Source organism: Cajanus cajan, chromosome 1 (genome assembly GCF_000230855.2).
Source record: "Cajanus cajan strain Asha chromosome 1, NIPB_CcT2T_4, whole genome shotgun sequence".
NCBI classification, from domain to species: Eukaryota; Viridiplantae; Streptophyta; class Magnoliopsida; order Fabales; family Fabaceae; genus Cajanus; species Cajanus cajan.
Window position 1 is genome coordinate 28,061,966 of NC_138517.1, and position 17,206 is coordinate 28,079,171.

A 17,206-nucleotide genomic window follows, 5' to 3' on the forward strand; every position below is an offset into this window, starting at 1 on the left:
TTTCGCAAAAGGAGGGTTCTTGGAGTCGCCACCAATGTTTTACTCAAAACATTGGAAAAAGGGATAAGGCAATTGATTTGATAAATCAACTTTGGCCATTACAACCAGAGTTGGGTAAGGGAGTCGGTTACGTGTGGGGAAGGTGTTAGCACCCCACAACGCCCCTTTCGGGTTCCCTATGACAGATTATATTCTAAAATAACAGTATAAAATTACTAAATTACCCCTATTTATTATAAGCGATTATAAATTAACTATCTACATGATGACAGTTTAAATATGCACACAGAAAGCAGTAAAAGGAAGGATTTAAGAAGAAACCTCTTGAAGCGTGCTTTTATATATTGAGTAAAACTGGGAAGCTTTTTGGCGTTCCCTTGCTCTACAAGCTCGCTCGCTCTCTCCTATAAAATTTTGACTATGGAAATCCGGAGGATTTCCCTTCGACTAGGTTCGAATCTCCAAGCTAAGTGCTCGGAATTCCAGAACTTCATCGGATCGACTCCCAGAGAGATTTCTAGGGCAGAACACTGCTCAAAAACCCCAGAATACTCAAGGAGGGAGTCAAAACTGAGTGTGAAAGTGTGGAATGACGTCCAATTGACGTCATATTTATAGGGAATAGGCGCAATACGGCCTACAGAAGCAATACGGCCGTATTGAAATTTTTGAACTTCAATACGGCCGTATTGAGTTCAATACGGCCGTATTGAAATTCAGAAATTTCAATGCGGCCGTATTGAGTTCAATACGGCTGTATTGAAGCTTCAATACGGCCGTATTGATTTCAGTACGGCCGTATTGAAGTTTCAGAAACTTCAATACGCCGTATTGAGTTCACTGCGGCCGTATTGAAGCTTCAATACGGCCGTATTAAGTTCAGTACGGCCGTATTGGGCTTCATTCCCTCCACTTCCTTATTTTGAGCTATTCTAAGACCTCTAGACCTACAGAGAACCCTCCTAGGGCCTTCCAGGAGTCCTTCTGGCTGATTTTCCTTCAGTCTTCGAGAGTCTTCAAGCTTTATTTCCGACCCGGACAATTTTAGGGGTCTACACCACTCAGCTCAATCAAGCACAGTCCCAAAATTCAGACAAGCTACCTTCACAAACTGTGCAAAATCCGAAGAATGTGAGTGCCATCACCTTGAGGTCTGGCAAACAAATTGACATACCAGCACCTACAGCTGTTGTACCCCCACCTGAGCTACAGTTGAGAAAGAGGACCCTACAGGTAGTAGCAAAATTTTTCATGCAGGTGGACCTTCTTCCAGTGCACACAGTGATGATTTACGTCAGCCTCCTATCCCTCTTCCATTTCCACCAAAATCAATTCCAAGCAAAAAGATGGAAGAGGTGGATAAGGAGATATTGGAGACCTTCAGGAAGGTGGAGGTGAACATACCTTTGCTGGATGCCATCAAGCAAATTCCCAGATATGCTAAGTTCCTGAAAGACTTGTGCACCCACAAGAGGAAGATGAAGGGCAATGAGCGAATCAGCATGGGCAGAAATGTCTCAACACTTATAGGTAAATCTGTTCCACACATTCCTGAAAAGTGTAAGGACCCAGGTACATTTTGTGTCCCTTGCATTATTGGTAACAATAAATTTGAAAATTTCATGCTTGATTTAGGAGCTTCAATTAATGTCATGCCTCTGTCTATTTTTAATTCTTTGTCTCTTGGTACTTTGCAACCTACGGGTGTGGTCATTCAGTTGGCTAATAGGAGTGTTGCCCACCCCACAGGTTTTGTTGAGGATGTCTTGGTTCGGGTTTGTGAACTAATTTTTTTCGCTGATTTTTATGTTTTTGATATGGAGGAGGGATTCTCCCATGGTTCTGTCCCAATCATTCTAGGCAGACCATTTCTGAAAATAGCCCGGACCAAGATTGATGTTTATGCTGGCACCTTGTCTATGGAATTTGGTGATATTGTTGTTCATTTTAATATTTTGGATGCCATGAAATTTCCTTCTGAAGCTCATTCTGTTTTTTGTGCTGAATTAATTGATGATCTAGTTGATGAGCACATTCATGATTTTGATTCTTCTCATGCTAAGAAGCATTCATTTTCACTTGATTTGTATAGCTGCTTTTCATGCATTGAGTCTGAGTCTGAATCTGAATATGAGTCTGAATGTGAAACTGATTATGAGGCATCTGAATTTGACACTTTGGGTGCTGTACCCCTTGCTCTTGATTGTAGACCCCTAAAATTGTCCGGGTCGGAAATAAAGCTTGAAGACTCTCGAAGACTGAAGGATAATCAGCCAGAAGGACTCCTCGAAGGCCCTAGGAGGGTTCTCTGTAGGTCCAGAGGTCTTAGAATAGTTTAAAATAAAGAAGTGGAGGGAAAAAGCCCAATACGGCCGTACTGAACTCAATACGGCCGTATTGAAGCTTCAATACGGCCATACTGAAGTCAGTACGACCGTATTGACACTTCAATACGACCGCTGCGAACTCAATACGGGCGTATTGAAATTTCTGACTTTCAATACGACCGTATTGAACCCCAATACGACCGTATTGAAGTTCAAAAATTTCAATACGGCCGTATTGGCCCTGTAGGCCGTACTGCGCCTATTCCCTATAAATATGACGTCAATTAGACGTCATTCCACACTTTTTTACTCAGTTTTGACTCCCTCCTTGAGTATTCTGGGGTTTTTGAGCAGTGTTCTGCCCTAGAAATCTCTCTGGGAGTCGATCCGACGAAGTTCTGGAATTCCGAGCACTTAGCTTGGAGATTCGAACCTAGTCGAAGGGAAATCCTCCGGATTTCCATAGTCAAAATTTTATAGGAGAGAGCGAGCGAGCTTGTAGAGCGAGGGAACGCCAAAACGCTTCCCAGTTCATTTTTTATAAAAAGCACGCTTCAAGAGGTTTCCCTTCGATCCTTCCTTTTACTGCTTTCTGTGTGCATATTTAAACTGTCATCATGTAGATAGTCAATTCATAATTGTTTAGAATAAATAGGGGTAATTTAGTAATTTTACGCTGTTATTTTAGAAAATAATCTGTCATAGGGAACCCGAAAGGGGCGCTGTGGGGTGCTAACACCTTCCCCACGCGTAACCGACTCCCTTACCCAACTCTGGTTGTAGTGGCCAAAGTTGATTTTTAAATCAATTGCCTTATCCCTTTTTCCAATGTTTTGAGTAAAACATTGGTGGCGACTCCACGAACCCTCCTTTTGCGAAAACCACTAATCCATGGAGGGTCCCGCTTGGGATTAATATGGATTAGTGAGCCTTTTAATAAAATTGCTCGTTTGACGAGGTCTCAGTTTGAGAATAAGTCATTCTAGCAATCCACTATTTTTAAACAAATAAACGAGTCCAACCATCCTTCGCGAATGCCGAAAGCCCGTTCCGGGCCGGTGGCGACAGATGGCGACTCCACTGGGGAAGCCTCGAGAGTCAGTCCCATTTAGTGACAGATTATTTTTAACAAATAATAGTTAAAAATTACTTTATTACCCCTCACTTGTATGATAACATGTTTATCTATTTGGCTTTAATAACTGTTGTATTTTTAAATTTACGCAATTGTTTGAAATACAAACTGTACACAAACCTTTGCACACAACAGTTCCCTCTATACCCGGGGGCATGAGTGATTAACCATAGGGAGTGGATGTTAGTACGGCCGGTTGTCGAATGGGTCTATAGGTGCCCGTAGACCGTTGTCGGAAAGCATCACTCAAGGTGATAACCATGAACTTAAGTCCGACGGTGCGTTGGAACTTTCCATCGACCCACGACAAGAGGAATTGGGTCCCTATAATGGGGGCACCTTGGGGGCCTTGGACTGGTGAGAACAGTTAGATCCTCCTTGAATATGCACTTTTCTGCAGGAGACCCCTACCTCGTGATTCGCTCGTGACTGTTCGTGGATGAGTGAATTGTTTGTGTAAATGCTTATGTGCAATTGTCTGTGCATTAATAAATAACCTCGTGATAAGGTCTAAAAATAATCCCCATGCATGAAAATGTCATGACATGAGAGGAAAAACCAATGTGCGAAAAATATAATAAAAGTAAGGAGCATAGGCATCATTATCAATAAAACCTCATGCATCCTCATCATCATTTATAGATTCACTAATACCCTCTCGATGTGAGTGAAAGAGACCCGTGACTATTGAGATTCTCCGTTGTGGAGAGATAATAGTCTAGGGAGGGTGATAAACTTTCATCTTAAAAAGGCAGCGCCTCAAAGATGAAAGGTTATCAAGCTCATGTCAAGAGCGTATTCATGTATAAACTAATTAGGTTAAAAAAATTCATTTTAGAAAGTGGCTGGTCATCTCTCTGTCCTTACGCGCGCACGGAAAATCAAGAAAATGGAAGCATTGGAGGAGCAAAACAAGAAGCTCACAACCGAGCTTTCACAGCTTAAAGAGCAGATGGCGCAAATGATGGAACTCATGCGTCATCACAACATCCATGATTCTCATCATAGTGATCATGGGTCCCATCATGAGGGAGAGGAGGAAGAGCATGGAAAAGATCCTCCAAAAGCCGTACCCCTTGGGGCAGGAATTATAATAAAAGAGCCCGAGATCTCAAAGGAACAATTCCATGCCCTCGAGGATCGGCTAAGGGCTATGGAGGGGCATGACTTTGACATTAAGGATGCCGCCGACATGTGTTTAGTGAGGGACATTCAATTCCCTCCTAAATTTAAAGTGCCAGATTTCCCAAAGTACGTGGGATCGACTTGCCCCAAGAGTCATCTCACCATGTACTGCCGAAAGATGGCTGCATATGCCACAAACGAAAAGCTCTTGATTCATTGCTTTCAAGAGAGCTTGGCTGAAACTGCACTCAACTGGTATATGCAGCTAGATGGAAATCAAGTATGTACATGGAGGCAGTTGGCCGACGCCTTCCTCAAGCGCTACAAATACAACATTGACCTAATACCCGATAGGTCAGATCTTCAAGCCTTGAGTAAGACAAATGATGAATCCTTCAAGGCGTACGCCCAACGATGGAGGGAGTTGGCGGCACAAATAGAGCCCCCGCTGACAGATAAGGAGATGGTGTCCTTATTCATCAACTCGTTGACTGGTCCCTATTACGATAAAATGATAGGGAACACAACGACACTCTTCTCGGACATCATCACTATTGGGGAGAGAGTGGAACAAGGATTGAAAAGTGGGAAGCTAGCTAAGCCTTCCCAATCATTCGAGGCTAAGAAGACCTTCAGGAAGAAGAATGAGGGAGGAGTCAATGCTATAACCATATCCTCGGCTTCTTCCACTTCGAAGTCAGGAAGATCGCAATTCATCCCTGTGAAGAAGTTTGATAAACTTCCGACCACTTATAGCGATCTCCTTCCAAAGCTAGTAGAAGCCAAACTTCTAACTCATGTTCCACCAAGGAAGATCAACCCACCTTACCCCGATTGGTACAAGCCACAAGACAAATGTTTATACCATTCGGGGGCACCAGGGCATTCAACAGAGAGATGCCTAGCTCTCAAATACAAGGTCCAAAACCTTATTGATGCTGGGTGGGTCACCTTCGATTCGACAGCGCCCGACGTGAGCAAGAATCTTCGGCCAAAGCAGGAATAGAGAGAAGAACAAGCCACGATAGGGCCCCTTCATATTTTTCTTCTCTTTTAGGGACTCATGATCAGTACCCGAGATCATGAGAACCTTTTCATGTAAATAAGGGTTTTTGTACATTTTACATATATCAATAAAGAGGCATTTCACACATCACTCTCTTTTGTTCTTTTCTCTCTTTCCTCATCAATATTAATAAATTCTAAACCTAAACAGAACCAATAAAATAATTGTGTCTGTAATTATTCGCTCTAACCGGGATCCGAAGGTGAAAGGGTTGAGTTGGACAGTGATGAGGAGACCATTTCTCCGGATCTGCAAAGATTGCTAGATCAAGAAGCTCGTCAAGAGAAATTCGAAACCGTGAATTTGGGGCATGGCCGAAAGATAAAAGAGGTCAACATTGGGACCCATATCAGTGATGAAATAAGGACACATGCTTCCACTATGATTATAATAAAATCATTCTTTCTCATTGCTTCTTTTCTTGCTTATAATAAAATTCTAAACCACATTTTTTAACCCTGTTTGAATAAACATGAATGAGGTTAAAATCATCTTAATAATAATAAACCCACATCATTTTTATGTGGAAGTGTGTGTGTCAACTTGGAGCACCTTTTCTTGGCCTCAATAAGTGCCATCATGGATAAAGAAATCCTAAAGATAAAAAGACCCGCTAGGAATCCCACAAAAGGGTGACCTAGGCAAAAGTTAGGGTTACAAAATAATGAACAAAAACAAAAGCCCGCTAAAACTCCACAAATGGATGTTTTAGGCAAAAGTTAGGGCAAAAGAAAAACAAAATAAATCCATGATGGTACCATCAATTGAATTCAACAAGGGGCTCAAGAAAAGCTATCCAAGTTGTCAAAGCACAATCATTAATAACAAAGATGTGCTTAACTTCATAAAGTGTTTAATCGAACAAGCCTAAACACATAAGCCTACCTTGGCCATCCATTCTTACAAAAACCATTTTTGAAAAATAATCCCCTCTAAAACACAAACTCTTGAAAAATATACCCTTTCCTTCTTTTCTCTCTTGTCCCAAAAGATTTTAGAATAATCTAGTGGAAGCATGGAGAAATAAATCATCACTGATAATGGATCTAATCTGAACAACAAAATGGTGGAAGAACTGTGCCAAGAATTCAAGATCCAACACCACAACTCTTCCCCATATCGGCCAAAGATGAATGGGGCAGTCGAGGAAACCAATAAGAACATCAAAAATAGTGCAAAAGACGGTTGTCTCATTTAAAGACTGACACGAGATGTTACCCTTCGCTCCTCATGGCTATAGGACTTCAGTACGTCCATTTACAGGAGCTACTCCATTCTCACTCGTTTATGGGGTGGAGGCAGTTCTACCCATCGAAGTCGAGATATTCTATCTAAGGGTAATCATGGAAACAAAACTTTCCGAGGCAGAATGGGTTCAAAGCCAATATGACCAGTTGAACCCTATCAAAAAGAAACGGCTGAACGCCATATGCCATGGTCAAGCCTATCAGAGGAAGATCAAAAAGGCTTTTGACAAGAAAGTCCACCCTCGAGTCTACCATGAGGGAGAGTTGGTAATGAAGAAATTACTACCAACTCAAAAGGACAAAATCGGAAAGTATGCCCCAAATCACGGAGGACCATACGTGGGAAAACGAGCCTTCTCAGGATGAGCATTGATCCTCACAAACATGGATGGAGAAGAACTTCGATACTTAGTCAACACTGACGTGGTAAAGAAGTACTATGCTTGAAGACGTTGCTTGCATAGGCCCGCTAGGATGAAAACCCAAAAAGGGCGTCCTAGGCAAAAGTTAGGGCAAAATAAAAAGCCTGCCAGTACAAGGGTACTAGGCAAAACAAAGGCAAATTTACCCCGTTAGGATACGTCCTAAGCAAAAGTTAGGGGCAAAAGAATAAGATGTAAAAGCAAAGCAAGCAACGATCGCTTAAACCGAAAACCGAAAGGCGGTTCAAGTGATTATCTTCTAGAAGCAAGCATCTTGCAGCATCTACACTCCTGGCTCAGGCCGAAGCAATTAGGGGAACGTAAAGAGCAACAATTACAGATATAATTGTTAAGCCCAATGTATATAGCCTACCCTGGCCAGCCATTCTTCAGAAATTTCCTTCTGTATATCTTTCTGTAAAAACACTTGTGAATATCAATAAAAATATCCATTTGTTTCTTTTCTTTCTTGACCATGTGATTATGCCTCTGAATTGGTTTTTCATAAAATTGTACGAAATTCCATTAATAATCGGTCAATAAAAGAAAATTGGAGGGGTTCCTGTAAAATCCATAATCTCCTGCATAAAGGCTCACAAAAATACTCCCTCGCGTCAATGACAGAAAGTCCTCCAAGAAGAAGAGGATAGGGAGAGCCACTCACTTTTCTAAATAAATGAACAAAAGTAAAAAATTGTATTTCATTTGTGCATCACACACACATTAGTTGCACATTCAAAGACCTTATCATGAGGCAACCGCATAAAATAGAAAAATAGAAAATTGCTTGTGTATGACAGCAGCAAGCAAAATACAAAGATTCAGAAAATCAACAGCATCATACAGAATAACTGAGCCTGGAGAGGCTTGCCGAAAGAATACTCTCAAAATAACTGAGCCTGGAGAGGCTCGCCGAAATAATACTCTCTCAAAATAACTGAGCCTGGAGAGGCTCGCCGAAATAATACTCTCAGAATAATTGAGCCTGGAGAGGCTTGCCGAAATAATACTCGTACAGAATAATTGAGCCTGGAGAGGCTTGCCGAAACAATACTCCCACAGAATAATTGAGCCTGGAGAGGCTTGCCGAAATAATACTCCTACAAAATAACTGAGCCTGGAGAGGCTTGCCGAAATAATACTCTCTCATAAATCTAATTTCTTTAACACTTTTAATTTCTGTACAGCAAAAGCCAAAAACATAAAAAAGGCAAAATACAGAAAAAGCCAAAATCAGAAGAAAAGGCAAAATACAGAAAAAGCCGAAAATAAAAAAGGCAAGGATATAGAAAATCCAACAAACAATCTGTACCAAATAACTAAGCCTGGAGAGGCTTACCAAAATAATACTCCATATCCTCCACAGTATGCAGAATAACTGAGCCTGGAGAGGCTCGCAGAAATGATACTCCCCCAGAGGGAACCTCAGCTCAAGCTCACGGAAAAATCCCCAGCGAGAGCTATCAAAGCAAAATCGACGCAATCCCCAATGGAAGTGAGATCATCCAAACAGTATATACAAGTCAAAGGACTTAACACTTCCTCGGTGGAAGATAGCTCTCCGACTCAAAGCACTGAGCGAGGCTAAGCCTGTAGAGGCTTCCTAAATAATACTCTGGGACACAATAAGATCCCCAAATCCCCAATCGCCTACTCAAGAGGCATCCCTGCAAAAAGGAGAAGAAAATCAAAAATATCAATAAGTATTCCCCAAGTGGAATCCGGCTCTTAGCCAAACATCGAACGTCAAGCCGATACGCCTAACAGAAGAGGCTAATCAAAATCAACGACAAAATCCCCCAGTGGATAACAGCCTACACAGAGGCAGCACAATCAGAAAATCAAAGAGAGACACCCGAATAAGGATAACCGGGATACTCCACTCACGTCAAAAGGACGTCAGCCAAACATAAGGCATCGCTCAACTCAGAGAGCATCTGTGTCTACACCCCAAGGAGTCAAAAATTCCCATGGGTACCAACTAAGCAATGCAAGTTGGGACACAAGAACCTATGAATGACTGCACATCCCCTAGACGGATCCCTGCGTTATCCAGCCCTCAGCGGCACAAAATCAGAAAAACAAACCGTCGAAGCAGCATTGTGGACTGTGGAGACAAACTATACTCAACTACCTCATCTTTGAGAGGCAAAGTCTGGAGAGACGATACTCAAACGAAGTCTGGAGAGACGGTACTCAAACAAGGTCTGGAGAGACAATACTCAAACAAGGTCTGGAGAGACAATACTCAAACAAGGTCTGGAGAGACAATACTCAAACAAAGTCTGGAGAGACGGTACTCAAACAAGGTCTGGAGAGACAATACTCAAACAAGGTCTGGAGAGACAATACTCAAACAAGGTCTGGAGAGACAGTACTCAAACAAAGTCTGGAGAGACAGTACTCGAAGTCTGGAGAGACGATACTCAGAGTCTGGAGAGACGATACTCAGAGTCTGGAGAGACGATACTCAGAGTCTGGAGAGACGATACTCAGAGTCTGGAGAGACGATACTCAGAGTCTGGAGAGACGATACTCAGAGTCTGGAGAGACAGTACTCAGAGTCTGGAGAGACAGTACTCAGAGTCTGGAGAGACGATACTCAGAGTCTGGAGAGACAGTACTCAGAGTCTGGAGAGACGATACTCAGAGTCTGGAGAGACAGTACTCAGAGTCTGGAGAGACGGTACTCAAAGTCTGGAGAGACAGTACTCAGAGTCTGGAGAGACGATACTCAAAGTCTGGAGAGACAGTACTCGAAGTCTGGAGAGACAGTACTCGAAGTCTGGAGAGACAGTACTCAGAGTCTGGAGAGACGATACTCAAATAAAGTATGGAGAGACAATACTCAAACAAAGTCTGGAGAGACAGTACTCAAGGTCTGGAGAGACAATACTCAAGGTCTGGAGAGACAATACTCAGCCATCAGCGTCGTCAGAGGCACGTTGATGTTAAACTCAGCTACCGAGGTTGTCAGAAGCGCCGAGGTATGCAACAACCTGGAGAGGCTACTCAACAATTTTCCACCGGAAGACATTACAAGTCAGAAGGTCGGCACATCACCCGGACAATTGGGTCAACTCCTTTACTTGTCAGCCGGTACACCAAAAGACCGTTTGACTAAGTAAAGGGGGGGCAGCTGTAGACCCCTAAAATTGTCCGGGTCGGAAATAAAGCTTGAAGACTCTCGAAGACTGAAGGATAATCAGCCAGAAGGACTCCTCGAAGGCCCTAGGAGGGTTCTCTGTAGGTCCAGAGGTCTTAGAATAGTTTAAAATAAAGAAGTGGAGGGAAAAAGCCCAATACGGCCGTACTGAACTCAATACGGCCGTATTGAAGCTTCAATACGGCCATACTGAAGTCAGTACGACCGTATTGACACTTCAATACGACCGCTGCGAACTCAATACGGGCGTATTGAAATTTCTGACTTTCAATACGACCGTATTGAACCCCAATACGACCGTATTGAAGTTCAAAAATTTCAATACGGCCGTATTGGCCCTGTAGGCCGTACTGCGCCTATTCCCTATAAATATGACGTCAATTAGACGTCATTCCACACTTTTTTACTCAGTTTTGACTCCCTCCTTGAGTATTCTGGGGTTTTTGAGCAGTGTTCTGCCCTAGAAATCTCTCTGGGAGTCGATCCGACGAAGTTCTGGAATTCCGAGCACTTAGCTTGGAGATTCGAACCTAGTCGAAGGGAAATCCTCCGGATTTCCATAGTCAAAATTTTATAGGAGAGAGCGAGCGAGCTTGTAGAGCGAGGGAACGCCAAAACGCTTCCCAGTTCATTTTTTATAAAAAGCACGCTTCAAGAGGTTTCCCTTCGATCCTTCCTTTTACTGCTTTCTGTGTGCATATTTAAACTGTCATCATGTAGATAGTCAATTCATAATTGTTTAGAATAAATAGGGGTAATTTAGTAATTTTACGCTGTTATTTTAGAAAATAATCTGTCATAGGGAACCCGAAAGGGGCGCTGTGGGGTGCTAACACCTTCCCCACGCGTAACCGACTCCCTTACCCAACTCTGGTTGTAGTGGCCAAAGTTGATTTTTAAATCAATTGCCTTATCCCTTTTTCCAATGTTTTGAGTAAAACATTGGTGGCGACTCCACGAACCCTCCTTTTGCGAAAACCACTAATCCATGGAGGGTCCCGCTTGGGATTAATATGGATTAGTGAGCCTTTTAATAAAATTGCTCGTTTGACGAGGTCTCAGTTTGAGAATAAGTCATTCTAGCAATCCACTATTTTTAAACAAATAAACGAGTCCAACCATCCTTCGCGAATGCCGAAAGCCCGTTTCGGGCCGGTGGCGACATTGATTTTATACAGTTAGAATGCACTAACCATGTTGCAGGAAGTACAAAAGAATCTAACTTGCAGGTTGAGGTACAGGCTGCGAAACCCTTTCTCCCTTTTTGGGTTCCTTCTGATGTTCAGCCACCACCCACACCAGAATTGAAGCCTCTTCCAAAGAACCTTAAGTATGCTTACTTAGAGGATAATGAGAAGTTTCCAGTGATCATTTCCACCTCCCTTAATGCTGTTCAAGAAGAGAAATTGTTGCAGGTTCTAAAAATGCATAAGAAAGCCATCGGTTGGACCCTAGCGGACATTCTTGGTATCAGTCCATCCACATGCATGCACAGGATATTACTGGAGGATGGAGCTAAACCAGTGAGACAGCCCTAGAGGCGACTCAACCCTATCATTTTGGATGTACTGAAGAAGGAGGTGACCAAGCTTCTTCAAGCTGGGATCATTTATCCTATATCAGATAGCCAGTGGGTGAGTCCGGTCCAGGTGGTCCCCAAGAAGACAGGCCTCACTATTGTTAAGAATGAGAGGGATGAGCTCATACCCACCAGAGTCCAAAATAGTTGGAGGGTTTGTATTGACTACTGGAGGCTCAACCAAGCAACAAGGAAGGATCATTTTCCTCTGCCCTTCATTGATCAGATGCTTGAGCATCTGGCGGGTAAATCCCATTACTGTTTTCTTGATGGGTTCTCTGGTTATTTTTAGATTCATATTGCTCCTGAGGATTAGGAAAAGACCATATTCACCTGCCCTTTTGGTACTTTTGCCTATAGGAGGATGCCTTTTGGCCTATGCAATGCCCCTGGCACATTCCAGCGGTGCATGCTCAGTATTTTTAGTGATTTTCTTGAAAATTGCATAGAGGTGTTTATGGATGATTTTACTGTTTATGGATCCTCTTTTGATGCATGTTTGGATAGTTTGGATAGAGTTTTGAATAGATGCATTGAGACTAACCTTGTTCTTAATTTTGAGAAATGTCATTTTATGGTAGAGCAGGGCATAGTTTTAGGGCATATCATTTCTAGTCGGGGCATTCAGGTTGACCCTGCAAAGATATCTGTCATTGCACAATTGCCTTACCCCTCTTGTGTGCGAGAGGTGCGATCTTTTCTTGGCCATGCAGGTTTCTACAGGCACTTCATTAAGGACTTCAGCAAGAAATCCCTTCCACTATCCAACTTGCTTCAGAAGGATATTGAATTTGATTTTGATGACAGGTGCAAGGAGGCGTTTGATTGCCTCAAGACAGCCTTGACCACCACTCCTATCATTCAGGCACCAGACTGGACAGTTCCCTTTGAGCTGATGTGTGATGCTTCTAATTATGCACTGGGGGCTGTCTTAGCACTGGGGGCTGTCTTAGCACAGAGGGTTGACAGATCACCTAGGGTGATATACTATGCTTCCAGGACATTGGATGCTGCTCAAGAAAATTACACGACCACTGAAAAGGAACTTTTAGCTATTATTTTTGCACTTGATAAATTTTGATCATATTTTCTTGGTTCTCGTGTCGTTGTTTTTACAGATCATGCAACTCTAAAGCACCTGTTGAAGAAAGCTGACTCAAAGCCTAGGCTGATCAGATGGATGCTCTGGCTTCAAGAGTTTGACTTGGACATTCGTGACAGGAGTAGAGCACAAAACTTAGTGGTAGACCATCTCAGCAGGATTGAGAGAGCTGAGGATAGTGCTGATGTCTTGCCCATCCAGGATAACTTTCCTGATGAAAATTTGTTGATTGTTTCTTCTGTTTCTATTCCTTCCCCCACCCCTTGGTTTGCGAACATTGTCAATTATTTAGTTGTTTTTGTTTTTCCTCCTTTAGCATCTAGAGCTCATATTGATAAACTTAAGAGTGATGCTAAACATTATGTTTGGGATGACCCCTATTTGTGGAAGTTTTGCAGTAATCAGGTAATCAGGAGATGCTTGCCGGACCATGAGATTGACTCGTGGAAGATTTGCATTACTTGTGAGCAGTGTCAGAGAGCAGGAGGAGCCCTTTCTTGGAGACAGCAGATGCCTCAGCAACCCATGTTATTTTGCAAGGTCTTTGATGTCTGGGGTATTGATTTCATGGGTCCCTTTCCTGTTTCTTTTGGTTTTTCCTACATTCTCCTAGCTGTTGATTATGTTTCAAAATGGGTGGAAGCCAAAGCCACCAGAACTAATGATGTTCGGGTAGTTGTGGATTTTGTCAGATCTAACATATTCTACAGGTTTGGAGTACCTAGAGCTATTGTTAGTGATCAGGGCACCCATTTTTGTAACAGATCCATGCAGGCTTTGCTCAAGAAGTATGGGGTAGTGCACAGAATTTCTACACCCTACCACCCCAGACTAATGGGCAAGCTGAGATTTCAAATATGGAGATCAAGAGGATCTTAGAGAAGATTGTGCAGCCCAACAGAAAAGATTGGAGTAACAGGTTGGAGGATGCTCTTTGGGTGCATAGGACTGCCTACAAAGAACCCATAGGAATGTCTCCTTATCGGGTTGTCTTTGGCAAGGCATGTCATTTACCTGTGGAGATAGAGCACCGAGCCTACTAGGCTGTGAAGACCTGCAACTTCTCTATTGATCAGGCGGGAGAGGAAAGAAAGTTGCAACTGAGTGAGCTTGATGAGATCCGCCGTGAAGCCTATGAGAAATCTAAGTTCTACAAGGAGAAAACCAAGAAGTTCCATGACAGCTTGATAGCTAGGAAGGACATCGTGGTTGGCCAAAAAGTTCTCTTGTACAATTCTCGGCTCGGACTCATGGGTGGTAAGTTATGTTCTAAGTGGATTGGACCTTTTGTTGTTACTAATGTTTTTCCTTATGGTACAGTTGAGGTCAAAAGTGAATCCACAGACAAGAGCTTCAAGGTTAATGGGCATCGTCTGAAGCCTTTCCTCAACAATCCATCCCTGTTGAATGTAGTTGAAGAGGAGATGTCTCTGCTCGACCCCGCTACTCTCCCACCATGACTTAGGGAGTTTTCTTTCCCCTTCTCCTTCTTTACTTTTATTGCACTTGTCCAAATTTATTGATTGTTCTGATTGCTTTGATCTTATGTTTGGGCCACATTGGGACAATGTGTGATTTAAGTGTGGGGGGGACTGTTTTGGTTACATGCTTTTAGGGTTTATTTGTTATTTTAGGTTTTATGTTTATGTGTTCTGTGCAGTTTGCATGTTTCTCTTTGATTTCTAGGTATTGATAGTTTGTAGGCACTTACTTCATTCTTGGATAGGAGTTTCTTGATACTATATGGTTTCAAATCCCTATTTTTCTCTGCTTGGAAAGATGATTTTGAGGTTTGAGAGGTTGTTTTAATTGTGACAGATATACCCTGTGTGAGGATTTGAGCCACTCTCTGTTCTTTCTTGTGTGTTATGCCTCTTGATTGCTTGCACAGTTTCCTTGTCTTGACCCTCTTTGATACTTCTTGATTCACATGCATGTTTGGATATGATTAAGGCATTTTGATTCTCATAAGCCTCTAGCCAAATAAGCCTACCTTGAATTAACTCCTCTGATAACCCCTGCTGAGCCTATTTCCCCCTTCTTTGTTTGAAGCTCATTACAAGACTTAAGCGAAAAACCATGATTACCTTAACCTTAGGGAGTTTTGGAGCTTTGGAATTGTTTTGGGAATAAGTTCTTGAATAAGTGTGGGGGTGTGTGTATGTTTCATTGGATGATGTATATTGGCTAGTTGATCCCTTATGCTGTACACTTTACTTCTCTGCATGTTATCTTATCTCATTTCAAATTTTCGTGTGTACTATTCACTATGTACTGTTCATGCTCAAAAAAAAATAATGCTAAAAAAATGAAAAAGAGAGAGGCAAGAGAAAGAGGATTCATCATCATAGAGGTCATTAGAGGTTTTTGGGTTTGTTTCTTGTGCACATTCTTGACTTATTCCCCATTGCTCCTCTAGTTCCTCTGGTTTGTAGTTACTTATCCCATATATTTTTCTCTACCCTGTCCTTGGCCTCATTACAACCCTAAAAAGACCTTTTGATCCTTATGTGCATGTTTGTTGGGTGTTGATTTTAGAGGCTTGCCAAGCCTATCTGTTGCTTGCTTTCATGAATGCTTTGAGAGTATACAGTTGCCTAGACACTTGAGAGATACAGTGATACAGTGCATCTAGTGAGGCTCTGTTGCTTTTGATTCACCTCTTGAGCTGATTGATTGTCTTGCCATGTTTTGAAATGCTTGGATGATTTCCATAAGTATCTGGTTTCTCTGACTCTTTTTATGTTGGATGTTGTCTACTTCTTTTCTTTCCCCAGGATTCATTGAGGATTGTGTAAATCTGTTTGTTTTCTTCTGTGTATTCTTGTTTCTGTTTCTTCCTGTTGTGTCACTCTCTTTGTTGTCTTTGGAATTGTTCCTTGCTCTGCTTTTTGATTTTGCCCAGGAGTGCAAAAGGCTAAGTGTGGGGGAATTTGATGAGTCATTATTTTCCCTTATTTTCTTACCTTTCTGTACTTATTTTAATCTCTTATTTGCGCTTAATTGTTGATTATCTGCACTATTTTCTATTTGGGCTTTAATTGGACTGGTAATTCATATTTTAACTAATTTGAATTTTCTGAATCTAATTATTCCAAATTTTTATTTTCAGGGCAGTTTAATAATTATTTGGGCTTGGAATTAATTTCTGGACTTCAAGTGGAGCTGCCACGTCATCTGCCATGTCACTGCTGCACCATTTTCCACCTCAACATTTATTTTCATTTTATATTTTATTTTATCGTAGTTTATTGGGTCAGACTTGTATTTTATTGGGCCCAATTCGTTTTTGCTCATTTAGGTCTAGGTTAGTGATGGATTCCTCCTTCCATGAATAACGTATTGTAGGGAGAGGAAGTCCTTGCCCTTGATCTTGTTCACCAAAGGGAAGACACAAAGGAGATTTTTGGGGTGGGAAAAAGGAGTGGTTTGCGTGAAGGTGTTTAAGGTGGCGGAAGGTGTTTAGGAATGGTGGTGGTTGCTCACAAGGTTGGCTCACTCCAATGAAAGGTGGAGGCCACTCTAGGGTTCCTATTCTCCAAGGGTGGAGATAGGAGGAGGCTAGCCGAAACTATCCTAGGGACTAAGGATGGATTTTGAGGCACAAAAGGCTCACTCAATATCATATAATCCAAAGTATTTACAAGTGGTGGGGTGTTGGGTATTTATAGGAGGGGAGGCATCTAGGGTTGCATTTGGAGCAATGCATGGCCAAAATTCACAAGGAAAATGCACTCCAAATGCAATGCCAAATGAACCCTAGATGCTACTTGGTGGCCAAGGATGGAATCTAAGGGGTTAGATTGGCTACAACTAGGTGCATGATAAGTCCATGCAACCTTTGCCCTCCACTTGGGCCTAAGCCTTTCTAACACCAAAAATATGTCCAAGACTCACCAAAAATGCGTCACCTCCTCACTAAAAACACCCTAGCCCAAAATTAAAAACCTAATTATCTAAAGCACCCCATAATACAAGGGTAAAATGGGAAATGCAAGGAAAATAAATCCTATGGCTAAAATACCCCAAAATACAAG